Here is a 17,148-nt window from a genome sequence, read left to right as displayed (position 1 = left end):
ATGAGGAACATTTATATTTTGTTTTTTAGAAAGTATTTATATTACGTTTGGTATCATGGAAGCAATTGTATGAGATGAAAATCTCATGTACGATTCTAAAACGGAGATTCTTGATTCAAATAACAACTGTAACAGATATGTTAAATTAATTCACAATGTGCATACATATATGTTTTTCATTTTTCTTCTCCTTTATGTTGGGAGCATTAACGCTTGTATTTTAGTTTCAAGTTAACATTACATTTGTATTTTGATTTCCGGGTAATGATAACGCGACCGTGGTCTAACTAGTATATTTATATATAAGTAACATATACACTCTTTGATTTTTACCAATATAATAAAATTAAATTATTGAAACACAGTACACTTATTATTTATTTTATGGACTTAGATTTTATGTGGACTGGACCGTACTGCTTAGATCTATAAGGTTTATTATGAATCTTATTTTAATAATTTGAATCGTTCAATATGTAAAACTTCTCGAGTATTTTATTCTTGTAAAAAATTACATAATTGGATATCGATAAGTACTTGATCACATAAAATTTTTATCAAAAATTTATTTTAAAAATCATATTTATCATTGATAGAAATATAATCTAATCATATGACTATAGATATTCAATTTATATAATTTTTATAATAATAAAATACTTAATAAATTTTATATATTAAAAAATTTTAATTATCAAAATAAGATTCATTATGAATTTTCACAAATCCAACAACAAACTTCAATTAAATTTTGAATGGAAGAAAAGCGTCGCCTGATTTTATTGAATAATAATATATGTATTAATTAGTGTACTAATTAGTTTATTAATTAATGATGTGATATAATTTAAGAAATTTTTAATATTTATAATTTATATAATGAATAAAATTAATAATAATATCATAACTAATATTAGTACTCAAAGAGCATGTTTGTTTTGAAGGATAACACCATGTGATTGGACTATAAGTCCGGATGGACTAATAGTCCGTTGTTTGGTATGAATTTTTTGGTCCGGACTAATAATCCCTCGGACTATTAGTCCCATATTTGTGGGACTATGCTATCCCATGGGGGGGTGGGATAGAAACCATGAGATAACTCATTCCATGGGATTAGCTACTAAAATTACATTTTTGCCCTCTAGTATTTAATTATGTATTATATTTAGTAAAATTCAATAAAATTTAAATGTTTCAATTTAAAAATACAATAATTTTATTTAATTTTTATTTTTGTTTTATTTATTTAATTTTTTTAAATAATTTTCTATAGATATTTTATTGATGTTTTATTTTAAAATTTTGTTTATATTTTATTTTATTTCATTGTGTAATTATTATTGTTATTTAAAATAAATTTATTTAAAATTTTTATTTAAAAATAACATATATTTTTATTGATATTTAATTTATTTAATTTTTTTAAAATAGATTTATTTAATTGTGCAAAAAATAAAATAAAATAAATTTTTATTTAATCTAACTAAAAATAATTAAAATATTAAAGCTATATTTAATATTGCTATTACTTAGTAAATAATTGAAAAGGATAAAATAGTCATTTGAGTAAGTATCCTTCTCCATAATATCCCAAACAAACATTAAATAATTAAAAATAATCCAATCCAAACATCTAATCCCATGACTAAATAAACATAAGATATAAATTCAGTCCAACTAAATAGTCTAAGAATAATGTATCACAAAACTAATAATTCGATAAATTACAATCCCCCTTATCCAGTCTGTCCAAACAAACACCCCCTAATTAACCTATTACCACCGGATTTTATTTCTCATTTCACATTTGAAACGAGTTACTATGTGAGCCTCGATGAAACACGTGGCAATTTTCATTTTTTTGTACAGCTTCTCTCTCACCGTGAAATTTCTATTCGACAGTGATAGGTAGCTCGAAACTGAACGGCTCGAAATGGCTCGAATTCAAAAACGGCCTCGTTTTTTAGATGAAGGTGAAGCAGAACCAAAAGCAGGGAAGGGAGGAGGAGGAAGGAAGGAGGAGGGACTGGAGGGGAAGGAGGAGGAGGAGGGACTAGAGGGGGCCCAACATTTGGGGCTGGAAGCGGGGGCCAGGGGGCGGAGGCGAGGCAGAGCCGGCGATCGTTGGTGCTGCGACGATCGGCGGTAGCGAGGCGACGGCGGTGGCAGTGGCGAGGCGAGCAGCGACGATCTTCTCTCCCTCTTTCTCCTCTGTTCTTCCTCCTCTCTTCTTCCTCTCTTCTCTCCCTCTTTCTCCTCTGCTTCCTCCTCCTCTCTTCTCTCCCTCTTTCGAGCCAATTCGAGCCATTGGATTCGAGCTACGGCTCATTTCCGATTTCTATTAGAGCATCCTATCAGTTTATCTAAATTTTATTTTAAAATATTATTAAAAAATTTATTTTTTATTTTAAAAATTATTTTTTCATTTACTTTTACTTTCTATTCTTTCTCTATTCCATTAATAAATTTCTTATTTTTTTTATTAAAATATAATTTTTAATTATAAATTTTAAAAAAATAAAAATTATAAATATATATTACAGTTCCTAAACAAAACAAAATAATATATATATATATATATATATATAAGAGATACAGCGGCACCTTACAAATATAGAGTCCTCCCTACAAATATAGGATCTTGTAGTAAAAACTAATTTAAAAAATTATTTAAAGGATCCAATGCATGTGACAGGGAGCCATTTACCCGGCAAAATAAGTAAGGAGAGGGGGCTTAGGGGCTTTGGTGGGGATGCTCTTACCCCCTATTCGTTAGATCTCCTCTTTGATTTCTCAGGTTTGAATTCGTTAGACGATCTGCTTTTTGATTATGGATTCGAGTGTTTTCGTTGAGCGATTGGCTTCCGATCTTCGATTCAGAGATATGTGGTTCAAGACTTATCCTTTCTTCGGCCATGGGTGAATTGACTGGAAATCGAAAGATCTATCGGGGTACGTAGTAGATCTTGGGTTCAGATCTATTAATTTACAGCCTTTGACAATTTCGTATGTATTGTAATTCTTGGGTTCATTTGTGATCATTTTCAGATCTAAAACGCTTGGTTAGATCGGTGCAATCAATTCCGATCGCGTGATTCTTTATGGATTCAGATCGGAATTGCGAAAGTGTTTCTTTTGTCATCTTCTTGGTATGATAAAGAAGATAGTTTATGTGTGTGTATTTTCGGTGTGTACCAGAGGGGTATAGCCTAGGGTAACAAAAAAATGTGAGATGTGTAATGTTCTACTGGTTGTCAATCGACCTTTGCCATGTCAGGTGCGCTTGCTTGGCAGGTAAAAAAAAAACCCTAATAAAAAGTTTGTTTTTTGTGTTTGAGGGGGAGATGGTACGGGGTTTTGCCCGGCTCTCCCCTTCTTGTGTGTTGCGTCTTTTTGGTTTTTGTTGGTTTTTTCTCGATTTTGTCCTCCCCAATTCTCTCTCCAATCCATTCAGTTGTTCATCGTGTCTTTATTTGTCTCTCGAATGGATGATTTTACATCGATTCGAAACAAATAGGGACATCAACACGCCCAATCTGTTGTTCATCGGGTCTTTATTTGTGTCTCGAATGGATGATTTTACATCGATTCGAAACAAATAGGGACATCAACACGCCAACTATTTGTATTCATCAAACAAGCAAACGCAAGGATGGGATTGGCAAATCATGACTATTCAGCCCAAGAGGTACAAACAATTTCCTTTAATTTATTTTGGCACTAATTATTGCATTTTGAGCATTTTAATTATGGGAAATTATTCATCAGTGGTAGTTTCAGTAAATTATTACAGATTTATGAAAAGTTTATATTTTTAATTATTAATATTTATGAAGTTCAGTTTTTAAAACCACCCCTGAAATGTAATTTCCGTTTTAATTAATTAAGCTTATTGCATAAAATCAGTACTAAATTCGTGCATGTCTGAATCTACCATCTCATTAGCCTCATTTCAAAATCAGCACTCAATATGGCTTGGAAAGCTAATCGTTATTCTCAAAATTTAAAAGTTGTTTGGGGTGTTTTAAATAAGTATATTTTTTGTCTTTTTACGAAAAGATGTGCAGAAAAGTAAAGAGGTGATGTGATGGGAAAAAAATAAAAAGATAAAAAGATGAGTTATATTGGGATTTCCAAACTTGGCCTCTGGTTACAAAATTCTTGATGGTTTACATTTTTTAATTATAAAATCCATGTCACATTTAACATACGCCCACAAAAGAATATTTTTGGGACACCATATGCCAAATTATGATTTTGTGGTCTTTTGTTAATTGCTATGTTATGACTTGATCATGACCGGTGTTTATGACCTATTGTGATTAGGAAAGTGTTATAGAAGTCTATTTTTTAGACTTATTTTTTAGATGCAATGATGTGCGGAAGAAATGATTGGTGATGATTATAATTATTATTTTGTTGGTTATGACTTATAATGATCATTATTTTGGTTATAATAAAAATGACTTTGGATATATTTTTATGAGGTGTTTGATTGTGACACTATTTTTTTAGAGTTATGATTGAAAATAATTTAGTTATGATATTTATTGTAATTAATATAAAAAATGTATATATGGTGAGGCTATTCTAGAATGACCCCATTGTAAAGACACTAATATTGTAGATGGGTCAAATGTAGATTGTTGGTTCAGACATTGTGTAATTGTGCACATAATGGCCTCGTTTGGGAAGTGGCTATTTTAGTAGGCTATTTGGTTTTTTGGTTATTTTTGTGGCTATTTTAGTTTTTGTGTTTGGGAAGATGAGATGATTTTTTAGTTGAGTTATTGTATTGAAAAGTGTGTTGAAATGATGTTTAAATTTAAAATGACAAATTTATCCCTAAAAATATATTTTTTTAAATTGATATCAAGGGGTAAAATGGTAATTTACTTATTGATGGGACAAAGGTTGTAGCTGACAGTGTAGGCACAGCCTACACTGCCGGCTGTGCAGAAATTTTTTTTTTTTTTTTTTAAAAAGGTTGCAATAGTGTTGCTTTTGGGCTACTTCGTCAAAATAGGCTATAATAGCCTTATTTTGTGCTTCCCAAACAGGCCCAATGTAATTTTAGAGAGGTTCAGTTGTACTGTGATGATGTGTGTTGCCTGGTTTATATTTGTGGCTTGTTTTTGAGAAGTTAGCTTTTAGTCACTTTTTTTGGTTTGTAGCAAAAGTTAAAAGTTGACTTTTTTTTTAAAAAAAATTCATTTGGGAAGTTGATTTTTAGCCAATGGTGAAATTACAATTCTACCTCTTATGGGTCAAAATGTGTTACATGGGTGAAATTGTAAATATTTTAAACTAAATGGGGATAATTTTGTCATTTTATTATGACTTTTTACCAACTTTTCAAGTCATTTGTCTAAGAAAACTAGAAGTTTGGTTAAATGTCAAAAAGTCATTTTTTACCATCTTTTCAAAATGAAAAATGAGTCAGACCCCCTTTGTGGAAGACCCCCACAACCCCCTTACTGATCTACACCATTCATGATGTGGGGGGCCCATTCATGTCTGTGTGGGGTCCACATCATGAATGGTGTGGATCACAAAAAAGGTTGTGGGGGTCCTCCACAAAGGGGGTCTCTATCATTGCTGTTTCAAAATAGGCATGTGTTTTTGGTTAGGGTTCAGGTTAGAATGTGTGGTGGTTTGGAGGGTTGGTCCCTTATGGGTAATTGTAAGGCTCTGTTTGGAAGGATTTTCAAATCCTGATTCTACCCCCACATTGGAACATCATGTTTGGATAGAGTTTTGGAATTAGTTTTCCACAATAAACACAGAACCCTGCAGAAAACTCTTTGTAAAGTGCGATTTTCAATTTTTTTTTTTTTTTGAAATTTGGCCTAACCGGTCGTCCGATCGGATGTCCTACTGGACATTCCACCGGTCGTTCGGCCGGTTGACCGGAACAGTGCAATTTTTTTTTTTTTTTTTGGCAATTGATAGCTTAATTTTTATATTTTCGAAAAAAATATTTTCTGAATTTTTTAAAATTTTTTATGTGCTTTAATAGAATTTCGAGTTGTATATTTGGTTATAAGTTATAAATTTTTGTATCAAATATCAAATGTTACATCAAAATTTCCTATTCAATTCAGAATTCTTTTCAAAAATATTTTCAAATTTCTTTTATTAAACAAATTTTTCACACTCAAATCATAATTTCAAAATTCACAAATTCAAAATACAATTCGTATTCTCAAATCATAGTTGGAAAGTTCTACTAAATGCAACTTAATTTAGTCAAAATATCAATTGTAAACCAGTATAAAGCTCAAGGGATGTGGTGGCTGCATGTTGGGACTTTAAATCTCAGATGTGGTTCATGGATTTTGTTTCAGCGTTGCAGTAAAGATTCTTGATTCTTATGTGCTAGCTGGGGAGGATGAATTTTAGCGGCCTGATCATTTGAAGGAATAAATTCATGCATTGCAAAAAAGTTTTTTTGTTTTTTTGTCATGTTGATGCAAAAGAGGGGAGACAGTACTTTCTTTTGTGGTGAACTCATAATTTATTTTTTGTTATTTCTTTAATGCTGTGTATTTTTTTAGCTAATGTGACAGATTTTGAATTGCATTAGTTCTGACTTTGGGGTTGAACATGTCTAAATTAAATCTTGATTCTTCTTGTGTAGATTTTGTGGTGTTAACTTCATTATTTTTTTGGCAGATGTTGAGTCCTTTATACTAGTATTTCTTGAGGGTATGTGTGAACTCTGTTATTGAAACTTGTCACATTGATTGTAGAGAATAAATTGTTTGTAGTTGTATACACTAAACTAGCTGGACAGTTATTATATCTAATATTGCAAATTGCAATTTTTGCTATAATGATTTTTATTTATTATTTTACCCTAGGGTGCGGCCAAATGCATTGTAGGAAGTATAGCGTTCAGTTCAGTATTGCATATCTGCTTGTGTTTGCTATTTGTTGTATTGTGCCTGTTTGACAGAGCTTAATTACAGCTTATTTCAGCTTTCAGTTTAATTTAAGCTATTTTGATGTGTTTAGTTTAGCTTATAGCTTATAGCTTATAGTTTTTTGGAAGTCAAAAATCAGCTTATTCTTTGAGTGGGGCAGGAGATGCTTTAAGAATAAGCTGGAAATCAGCTTAAGCTGAAAGTTATAAGTTATAAGCTGTTGATGCATAAGATATAAACACTTTCCCACAGCTCTACCAAACAGGACCATTTACTTCAAATGTTGTGGTGCTGATCCCCAGGAGGCTTGAGTCGGAAGTGTTATTGGGTCATCTCACGTGTGAGATAGATTTCTAGAGTTTGCTTCTGACACGCCATGTTTGCTAAAGTGTCGCAATGCCCCCAATAAGGTATTTCTTTACTCAACAAGAATAGGAATCTGTCTGGTCTTTGTAACTGTTTTGGATAAAAATTTGAGGAGGTATAAAGAGAGGGGTAGGTGAAGGTAATACTAAAAATATTTAGGTGGTGTTTGGTTGTGTTCTCAAATTATGATTTTGCATCTTGATTCAATTATGGTGTTTGGTAGGAGTTTTGGAATCATGTTTTCAAAACTCTGCAGAGAGCTTTATCTCAGCCGCGCTTTTCAGAATTTTTTTTTTTTAAATTTTGCCTGACCGGTCGTCTGGCCAGTTGACCGAAATAGTGATTTTTTTTTTATGTTAATTTTTATATAATCGAAAAAAATATTTTTTGAAATTTTTAAATTTTTTTATGTATTTTAAAATAATTTTGAGCTGTATGTTTAGTTATAAATTGTAAATTTTTGTATCAAATATCAAATGTTACATTAATAATTTTCTACTCAAATCAAAACTCTTTACCAAACAAATTTTCTACACTCAAATCATAATTTTAAACTCCACAAACTCAAAATACAATTTATACTCTCAAATCATAATTACAAAATTCCACCAAACACAACCTTAGGTTCTACCTGATTGGTTTTCTTTCTTTATTTCTTTACCCGAATTTTTCTACAAATAATAGATCTAAACAAACTTTAATGCTGTCTGAGAGGATTTCCAATGGTGTATCAAAATTTTTAACAAATTTGAGTAAAAGTTGTCTTTGATATCACTTGCTTAAAAGGAGAGTTTGGTTTTTCATCAAATCACTTGATGATTGGGTGGATGACTAGTCAATCTAAAATTTTTACAAAATTTTGTTTTGAGGTGGTCATAGGGAGACATTCGGTGGTGAAAATATAACGGTGATTTGATGAAAGGCACAAAGTATTCTTAGTTTGGTGAAAATTTTTTGATTATATTTTTGGTTTTTTCAATTTGATATCTGCTTTATGAAACCATTAGAGTAGAAAAAATGAATATTTTCTATCAAATTTGAATGTAGTGATGGATTTATACACAGATGGAGATGGCCTTATGAATATTTTTTGGAGATGGCCGTATGAATCATTTTTTGGTGAAAACTATCTGTTGTGTTAATGATACTGTTTTGATGAAATATGGTGGAACACTTTTATTATTTTATTTAGCATTGATGACCTCAAGTGAGGTGTGACAATTGCTCACTTTTTGGTTATTTATTTATTAAATTATGAGAACATTATCATTTTATTCAGTGAGAACATTATCATTTTATTTAGTTTTGCAGCTGGTTGAAGGTTAGAGCATCTCCAATTCTAAACCAAAGTTTTCATCAAATCTGAGTAAAAAAATAATTTTTTCTTCAATCTGATACCAAGTGCTCCAACGGTTAATTTTCATCAAATCTATGCCGAGATAACCGGTTGGTCGATCGGCCGGTAGACCGGTTAAGCCAAATTTTTTTTTTTTTTTTGATTTTTTGAACTTTTTAAACCTTTTAGTAATCGACCGGTCAACCGGTAAGGCAAAAAAAAAAAAAAAAAAATTTTCAACTGTTTGACCTTTTTTTTGAAACTATTTGAATTTTTTAGTGGTCGACCGGTTGGTCTCCCTCAACGGTCATGCACAGTGTTTTGATGAAATGGAGAGCCTGTTCTCATTTTGGTGAAATGTTGGGTGAAATCTCGATTTGATATCAATTTGGTGAAATCGTTGGAGCATGAAAAAGTGCTTTTTTTACCAAATTTTAAATTTGATACCAAATTTGGTTCAGGGTTGGAGATGGTCTTAGTGCATCAATTTTATTTTTTTAGCCTTTTTAAATTAAATTTAATTTTTCTTGTTTGATCGTAGAAAGGTGGAAAATGTGGAGTGCTTGTCAATGTCTTGGTTGAACTGTGATTTGTATACATGCCGAAGGTTAGTTTGAAGATTAAGGCCTTGTTGGGCAAGAGGCTATTTTAGTCAATTAGTCAAAAAGTTACTAAATTAGCCAAAAAGTCAACAATTCATACCAAAAAGTCAAAAATTCTCTTTTTTCTCTACTTTTTGCACATCTTTTCGTAATTAGCCAAAAAATCATCTCAAACATATAAGTTTTTTTTATTTACCTTTTTAGTCAAATAGTTAAAAAGTTACTAAATTAGCCTGTTCCTAAAAGAGGCCTAAGTTACCGGTAAATTGTTAAAGACTATTTTAAAGGAAATAAAAAGATATTTTGTTACCTCAATTGTCATATTATTTCTAGTTTTTTGGTATTGGATTTTGTTGCTTCTGTTGGATTCCAAGCTGACCACAAAACTTTACTGCAAAATCTTTTTTCGACTATAATAATTTGAAGGGCTCGTTTGGGAACAGGTTAATTTAGTAATTTTTTGGTTATTTGATTAAAATATAAATTAAAAAAAATTAGTATGTTTAGGGTGATTTTTTGATTTTTTACGAAAATATGTGTAAAAAGTAGAGAGAAAAAAGAATTTGATTTTTTGGTATGAGTTGTTGATTTTTTGGTATGAGTTGTTGATTTTTTAGTATTTTTAGTGACTTTTTGGCTAAGGATTGTTTAGGATGATCTAAATAAGTGTACTTTTTAACTTTTTATGAAAAAACGTGAAATATGGGTTGGGTTTGAAGTGATGTGATAAAGAGATGATATGATTTAAATGAGATGATGTGACTTAAATAGGATAGTGATTTTTTAGTTTTTTTGTGTTATGCCAAACTAGGCTTAAATAATGGGTCGCTTTCCAAACGAAGCCTAAGGTTGCGTTTGGTAGAGTTTTGTAAATATGATTTGAGAGTATGAGTTGTATTTTGAGTTTGTGAGTTGTGAAATTATGATTTGAGTGTAGAAAATTTGTTTGGTTATGATTTTTTAATAGAGTGTTGAATTGAGTTTTGAATTGAGTATGAAATTGAGTTTTGAAAGGTTGATTTGACATGTGAAGTAAGAAAATTTGTTTGGTTATGAGTTTTGGAAACAGTTTTGAAAACTTAATTTAAATTATTATAACTCATAACAAAACACGTTACTTTCACATTATTGAAAATTCTGATCAACACTCATAACAAAACTCTTTTTGAAATTCAATTAAAAAAATTATTATTAACAGGAAATAACATTAATCAATTTTTTAATTAAAAATATTGTAAAGGAAATAATTTTTTTTTTTCAAAATAAATATTCAAAAAGTTTAAATCGTAAAAATTTAAATAATTTAAAATATTAATATTTTAAATTTAAAAGCAATTTTATACTCAAATTATAACCAAACACATAAAACAAAACTCAATTAAGAAATTATTTTTAAAACTCATAACTAAACACATAACTCGAAAATTTATATTACTTTCACAATTCTACACTCATATCGTAACAAAATACATAACAAAAAAATTAAAATATTTTAAAATTTAAAAAATTAAAATCGTAATATTTTGAAATTAAAATATTTAAAAAATTGAAACATATTTAAATATTAAAATATTAAAATATTTAAAAAATTAAAATATTGATTTGAATTGAGTTATGAATTATGTATTTAGTTATGAGTTTTGAAAAGTAATGATTATATTTTGAATTGAGTTTTGAATTATGTATTTAGTTATGAGTTTTGAAAAGTAATGATTATATTTTGAATTGAGTTTTGAGAAATGGGTGTAGAATTATGATTTGAAAGTTTCAAACAAATAATATACTCAAATCAATGGGTAGAACTTTATTTTCAATGGGTAGAACTTTATTTTCAGATGTTTACCAAAAGAGCCTAAATGTCATTGAATAAGTGTTTTGTGCTTTAGAAAGAATGTGTTTATATATATATATATATATATTTTTATTATTTATTTTTTTTGCTTTTTCTTTTATAATTAAAATAATATAAATTTATAATTAGTATTTTACAAATAGATGGGTAGGTCTGGATTTGTTTTAAGTTGCTAAAACATGTTTGGTTGGGCTTGCCACATCAGTACAAGGCCACCCCTAATGTAATATTTGTGCAGCTACAGCCGCATGCATCACAATGGAGGATTTTTTTTTTTTTTTTTTTTTTTTTTGATGCAGTGTTAACTGAAATATTTAATTTACCCTTAATTTATAGTGCTAGTGGAAAAAATGTCTATTATTTTGAATAACTTTGTAGTGCTTTTAGAACATTAAATTTGTGTTGGGGTTCTGAAATTTATTCACTTTGCTTATTCTTGATTTTCTAAAAATACGCTTTAGAAAATTTTATTTTCTCGTTGTCTTTTTTTTTATTTTTATTAAATTTTTTTAATATTTGAAGTATTTTTTTTAATTTTTAGACACATTTAACATAAATATAAATATACATAGAAAGTATAATTTTTATGAAAAAATCTTTTAAAAATTCATTAAATATTAAAAATACAAAAACATACTAGAAATTTGTATATTTTTTTGTATTTTTATGTATTTATTAATTTTTTAAAATATTTTTTCATATTTTTTTATTTATTTTTTAAAAATATTTAAGTAAGGTGTATTTAAAAAATTAAAAAAAATTAAAATTTTAAAAATATTCATTAAAAATAAGAAGACACGAAAAATAAAAAAACTCTAGTTGTGTTTGGTTAGCTTCTCTAAATATATTTTCACTTTTAGTTTTGATTGTTTTGTTTGTTTAGAAATTAATTTGACATATATTTGAGCTAATTGGTCATTTTCCCAACGTTTGACTAATTGATCGGTCGGTTGATTGGAAAAGTGTTATTTATTTATTTTTACAATTAGTATCTGTTATTTTTTATATTTTAAATTAAAAAATTTGGGAATTTTTTAAATTTTTTTATGAGCTTTGAACAGAATCTTGAGCTATGTGTTTAGTTATGAGTTGTAAGTTTTTATATCAAATATTATGTGTCATATTAAAAGTTTTAAACTCAATTCAAAATTCTTAAAACTCTTTTTAGAACTCCTAACCAAATAAATTTTTTACACTCAAATCATAATTTTAGAATTCACTAACTCAAAATATAATTTGATTTTCAAATCATAATTTTAAAACTATTCTAAACACCACCACAGTTGCTAAAAAAATCCAAAAAATTCTAATCATATACACATTATTTTTTGAAAGAAAAGAAACGGGAAAATGAGTTACTATTATTGCATTTAAAGGGTTGTTTGAGATATTTTAAATAAGAGTATTTTTTGACTTTTTATGAAATATGGGTTGAGTATGTGTTGGATTTGAAGTGATGTGATGTGATTTAAATAAGATGATGTGATTTAAATAGAATAGTGACTTTTTAATTTTTTGACTTTTTTAATATATGCCAAACAAGGCCTAAAACAATTTTAACTACTCTGTCCAGTGACTGATGGTGACAATTAGAGTACGTCTAGGATAATATTATCTACTTGGTCTAGGATAATATTATTTACTTGGTCCTGTTAAGGCGGCCATTCTATTAGTGCCTCCAGTTAGATATTTTTCTAGAACCCATTAGACAGGCCTTTAATGAATGGCAAATTGCCTGCTGTCGTCTTCTAATATACAAAGGTATTTCTATGTCCAAATCAGCTGTTCATTTTGTTATCCGCTTTGGAATTCTATAGATATGGAAATGAGATTTCTAATGTGACTTTCAGAACAAAGCCCCAAGACTCAAAAGAGTTTTATTTGTGAAGTGGTGGACAAAGGGACTTGATACCCCTAAGCAACAGCCGGAGACTTTACAGAAAATTCATGCCCAGTAACTCCAGTAATAAAGAATCCATTTTTACAGATTCAAACAGAATTAGGACAAAAGTATCCAAATTTGTCCGAACAGGAATTAATTATCAAAAGTATGTATTATATGAAGGAACAGCTCCTTCAGTCTCTTTCCAGTGATGATACGAGTATGAAATTTGTCTCTAGTAATTAAGAGCCTGATCCAGAAGAAGACCCTGACCAGGATGAAAATGAATTCGCAGTTTTTGCTGCTGGCAATAAACCTAATCTTGGTGATTTTTGGGACTCTTTGACTAGTCTCATTTTAGAAAAAATTGAAAAAGAAAAAGAAAGGAAAGACTGAATGACCTTGTCTCCCACAAGCACAGTGTCAGCATAAAACGACAAATTACCAAGATATCAACTTTCAGTAAAAACAGATTCATTGTCTACCATCTAGTATTACCATCTAGCTGTCCAGATAGCTGTCCATTACAGGCCAATAAAGATAAGGTGCTGCGTTATCATTAATCAGCTGAGAATAAGGACGATCGACTCTACTCATTAAGGACACGCCACCTGTCATCACTCTTATCTTATCTTTTATTTGTCTATATAAAAGATAGACTCAGTCTTGTTGAGATCAAGTATAGCGATCCCGGTATTCCCTGTTGTTGTATATCTATAATCTGGACTCAGTTCCGTAGATTCGTTGTTGTCTTATCCTCATTTCTATCCCTTACTCTTTGTTTTAGAGTTTTGGGTTGTGTTGGGCAAGTTGGGAATTAGTTGGTTGTGTTTTAAAGCTTTGAAAATTTTGCCCAGGTTTTGGTCTCTCCGCTCAAGCGGCGGTTTTACGCTCGAGCGGGCTTTTGTTGCTGCCTTTCCGCTCGAGCAACAGTTTGGACGCTCGAGCGTGATTTTCCATCTCCCAGTACTTTACTCTGCAGTTAGTCCGCTCGAGCGGTAGTTTTTACGCTCGAGCGTGATCCTTTGACTTTTGTCCATACGCACGAGCGGGGAGTTTTACGCTCGAGCGGAGAGTGGACTGCAAAACTTCTGGAAGTGTGCAATCAGCGCTCGAGCGGCTCTTTTCACGCTCAAGCGTGAGTCTGTGTCTTACGCTCGAGCGGGGTTTTCTACGCTCGAGCGGAGAGTCGACTACATCAGTCCGTGATTTCACTTTTTGGCTCACTTTTTGACCTATTTTTCCTCTCTTAACTTTTAAAAACCGCCCCTTGAGAGTTTCTCTCTCTACTCTTACCTTCTCTCTAAGTTTTGATCTATTCCCGGTGGTCTTCTACCCTAGTTCCTTTGGAAGAAAGGTAGAGCTTCGCGAGAGCTTTGTTTTAATCTGAGAAACTTGGGATTTGGAGCACATGGGTCTTTGGTCTTCATCTCCGTCTTCTCTATTCGAGGTAGGGATTCTCCTTGTTCTTTTTCAATACTTCGTCTATAGATAGACATGTGGTAATTTTGTATTGCATAAAATCATATCCATGTTGGATTTGTTTGAAATCATGGGAAGGAACCTAGGGTTGGGTATTTGAAAATGGTTATGTTATCATTGAGAGTTGTTTTGGGCTAATTGGAGTGTAAATTAGCATGTTGTAGTTGATAAAGGAAAAATGCCTAAATCATATTTTGATTGATAAATTAAAATGGAGAATAATGAACCTAAATTGTAACTCTCTATTGTTGATGTGAGTGGGTGAAGGTGTTAATGCCTAAGGGGTTAATTTTGGCTTTGAAATGGGTTTGAAATGTATGTAGTGTACTAATGTGAGTTATGGCTTCCTTATTGGTAGAAATCGGTTTTTGTAAAATAAAAGGGATGGGTTTGGTTTTGTGACAACTAAAGAGACGGAGTTGGTTTTGTTAAAACAAAGAGGGAAGTGGAACTTGTTTTGTGAAATAGGAAAAGTGTTTTGAAATACGTATGAAAATTGGATTATTGTTTCATGAGTGTTGAACACACACATGTGTGGAATTGTATCTTGAACTACCATGTTAATGTTGTTGTCGGGTTTGTGGTCTTATAGTCATTGAGTCTTTAATAGGTGTACTAAATATTTGCATCTAGAGGTTTTATCCTTGGTCATCGGTGGAGGATGACGTGGTTGTGTTGAATTGCTGTGTATGTAATACACCATTGTTGATTGAACATTATATGTAATGAAATGCTGAATTACATTATATTTGTATACTGGTTTGGGAGAAGAGAGTGGTTGTACTCCAGTGTGTGTGAGAAGATAGGGGATGGACTCCACACACTTATGTGTTCAGCGCTTATAATCAAAGGTATCATACCCTTCCAGCTAGCACCTGGAGAACTGACGCGCTGATAATCTAAGGTACCATACCCTTCCAGCTAGCGCCTGGTAAACTGGTAGATTGTGGTGAGAAGTGTATCTTTGGCTTACTACGCATATAGCTAGTAGTGCAGTGTTGTTTTGTTATTGTTTCAGTGTATCTGGAAACATTGTGGATTGTATTTGTTACAGTGTTGGAGGGACGAGTTGACTCATTGATTGATTTTATGTATGTAGTTGAGTTGTTATTTTTTTATAGAGGTGTGCATGGATAATTATGATATAATTGGAATTGCATTGAAATGCCAAATATGTTTTGAAAAGGCACATCTGTTGTATGTGTGGCAAATGGAAGAGTAATGGGCTTAGTGAATCTATGTTTCTAAGTAGTTGTTAATGTTATAAAAGATTGGGAACGGGGGTTAATGAAAGGAAAAAGGGAGGATAAATCGCTTATAGCGGTGAATTAAATGATTGTTTTCAAGAAAAGTTCATATATATATATATATATATATTGTATAAACTGTCACATTATTATTCTAGTATGAGAATGGGTGTTCATGATCATAGCTATCTGTAATGTTGTTATTGTTAAGGAGCATGTTGAGTTCCCTACTGGACTATATGTTCATCCCACGTTGTTGAATCTTTTTCAGGTGCTTAGCAGGGTGTGCTACAAGATTTGGATCTTCTTATATGTTGGCCACGGGGCCTTAGTTATGTTGGCGGAATGCCATTGTTGTAAAGGGTTACACCCTTCTTCTTGTACTTTTAATGATGTAAGCCCAAGGGCAATTTATTTAGTTCATGTAATGTTTACTTTGCATACGAATGAGAGTATTGTTAATCATTTCTACGGATTGAATGTATGAGTTTATTTCCGCATGTTATCTCTGAAATTGGATTAAGTTAAAGAATTTGGTAATGACTCCGAGTAATAAAAAGTGGGGCGTGACATCAAGTTTTTCTTCAGAGTGTTTTAAGTTTTAACATAAATGTGCCAATATTAGAACTGCTCCATCTTATAGAGTAGATTTACTTGAATTTTCTAGACAATCTATTTCAGAACCCATAGAGTTTGTATTACAAGGAATGTCATTTAGATCTCCAAGTGATACAAATCTTAACAATCTTACAAATCCAGTGATACAAGGAATTCAATTTTCAGGCTCTGATACCAATTAAGGTGCTTGACACAGGGTAAAGCTAAGCACGTCTGTCAACGACTCACAAAGATATAACCTAACTGCAATCGCTGCTAACCGGTTTTCCTCTACACGACTTAGGTGACGTCCCACTTAACCTGACACAGTTTTACCCTTAATTAGCACAAACCAAAGAATACTACTGTTCATATTATTATTATTATATTAAATTCAAATTATGTCATATATGGTCTCATGGATTTATTGTAGAGGAGGTGGTGGCCTATTGGCCGCCGCCAAACTAACGATCTCCTGCTGGAGACGCCTTTCAATATCGGTTATGGCCTGGTCAAGGGCCTGAATGGGTTGCTGTAAAGTTTGCCAAACGTTATGATATTGATGAAAATTTACTAATACTTCTCGTCTCTGTTTACACCAAATTAATGCATTAGATAATTCAACAATTAATTCTGTAGACATACATTAAAATAGTAAATAGGTAAAAAGAAGTATTTACAACCAAAGCTCCAAACTTTATTAAATAGAAAGATGCACAGAGAGAGAGAGAGAGAGAGAGAGAGAGCACACTTAAAACTTAAAACACACTGAAAAAAAACTTGTCCTCAACAAGGGTGAAGCTATCTCTTATAAAGACAAATAAAAGATAAGATAAAGGTGAGGACAGGTGGCGT

At 31.1% G+C, this 17,148-nt stretch overlaps 2 long non-coding RNA genes across 5 annotated transcripts; one reads left to right on the top strand and one right to left on the bottom strand.

Moving 5' to 3' along the window:
- The first annotated feature begins 2,338 nt into the window (after positions 1-2,338).
- On the top strand, positions 2,339-16,180 carry LOC114303318 (uncharacterized). 4 transcript variants are annotated; one of them, XR_014332290.1, is made up of 5 exons: positions 2,339-2,955; positions 3,052-3,691; positions 7,232-7,339; positions 9,173-9,238; positions 15,968-16,180. It is a non-coding gene; the product is annotated as an uncharacterized LOC114303318 (long non-coding RNA). The 4 variants fall into 4 exon arrangements; XR_014332292.1 differs by lacking the exon at positions 15,968-16,180 and adding an exon at positions 6,351-6,711 and having other exon boundaries at positions 9,173-9,255; XR_014332291.1 differs by lacking the exon at positions 9,173-9,238.
- On the bottom strand, positions 7,231-9,258 carry LOC145792632 (uncharacterized). Its single transcript, XR_014332296.1, has 2 exons — positions 7,620-9,258; positions 7,231-7,555 (listed from the first exon to the last, which is right to left on the bottom strand). It is a non-coding gene; the product is annotated as an uncharacterized LOC145792632 (long non-coding RNA).
- Positions 16,181-17,148: the final 968 nt, after the last annotated feature.

The sequence above is a fragment of the Camellia sinensis genome, chromosome 6 (assembly GCF_055761805.1).
Source record: "Camellia sinensis isolate YWXY chromosome 6, ASM5576180v1, whole genome shotgun sequence".
Taxonomy (NCBI): domain Eukaryota; kingdom Viridiplantae; phylum Streptophyta; class Magnoliopsida; order Ericales; family Theaceae; genus Camellia; species Camellia sinensis.
The sequence above is the reverse complement of the archived record's forward strand: the minus strand, read 5'-3'. Positions and strand labels throughout refer to the sequence as shown.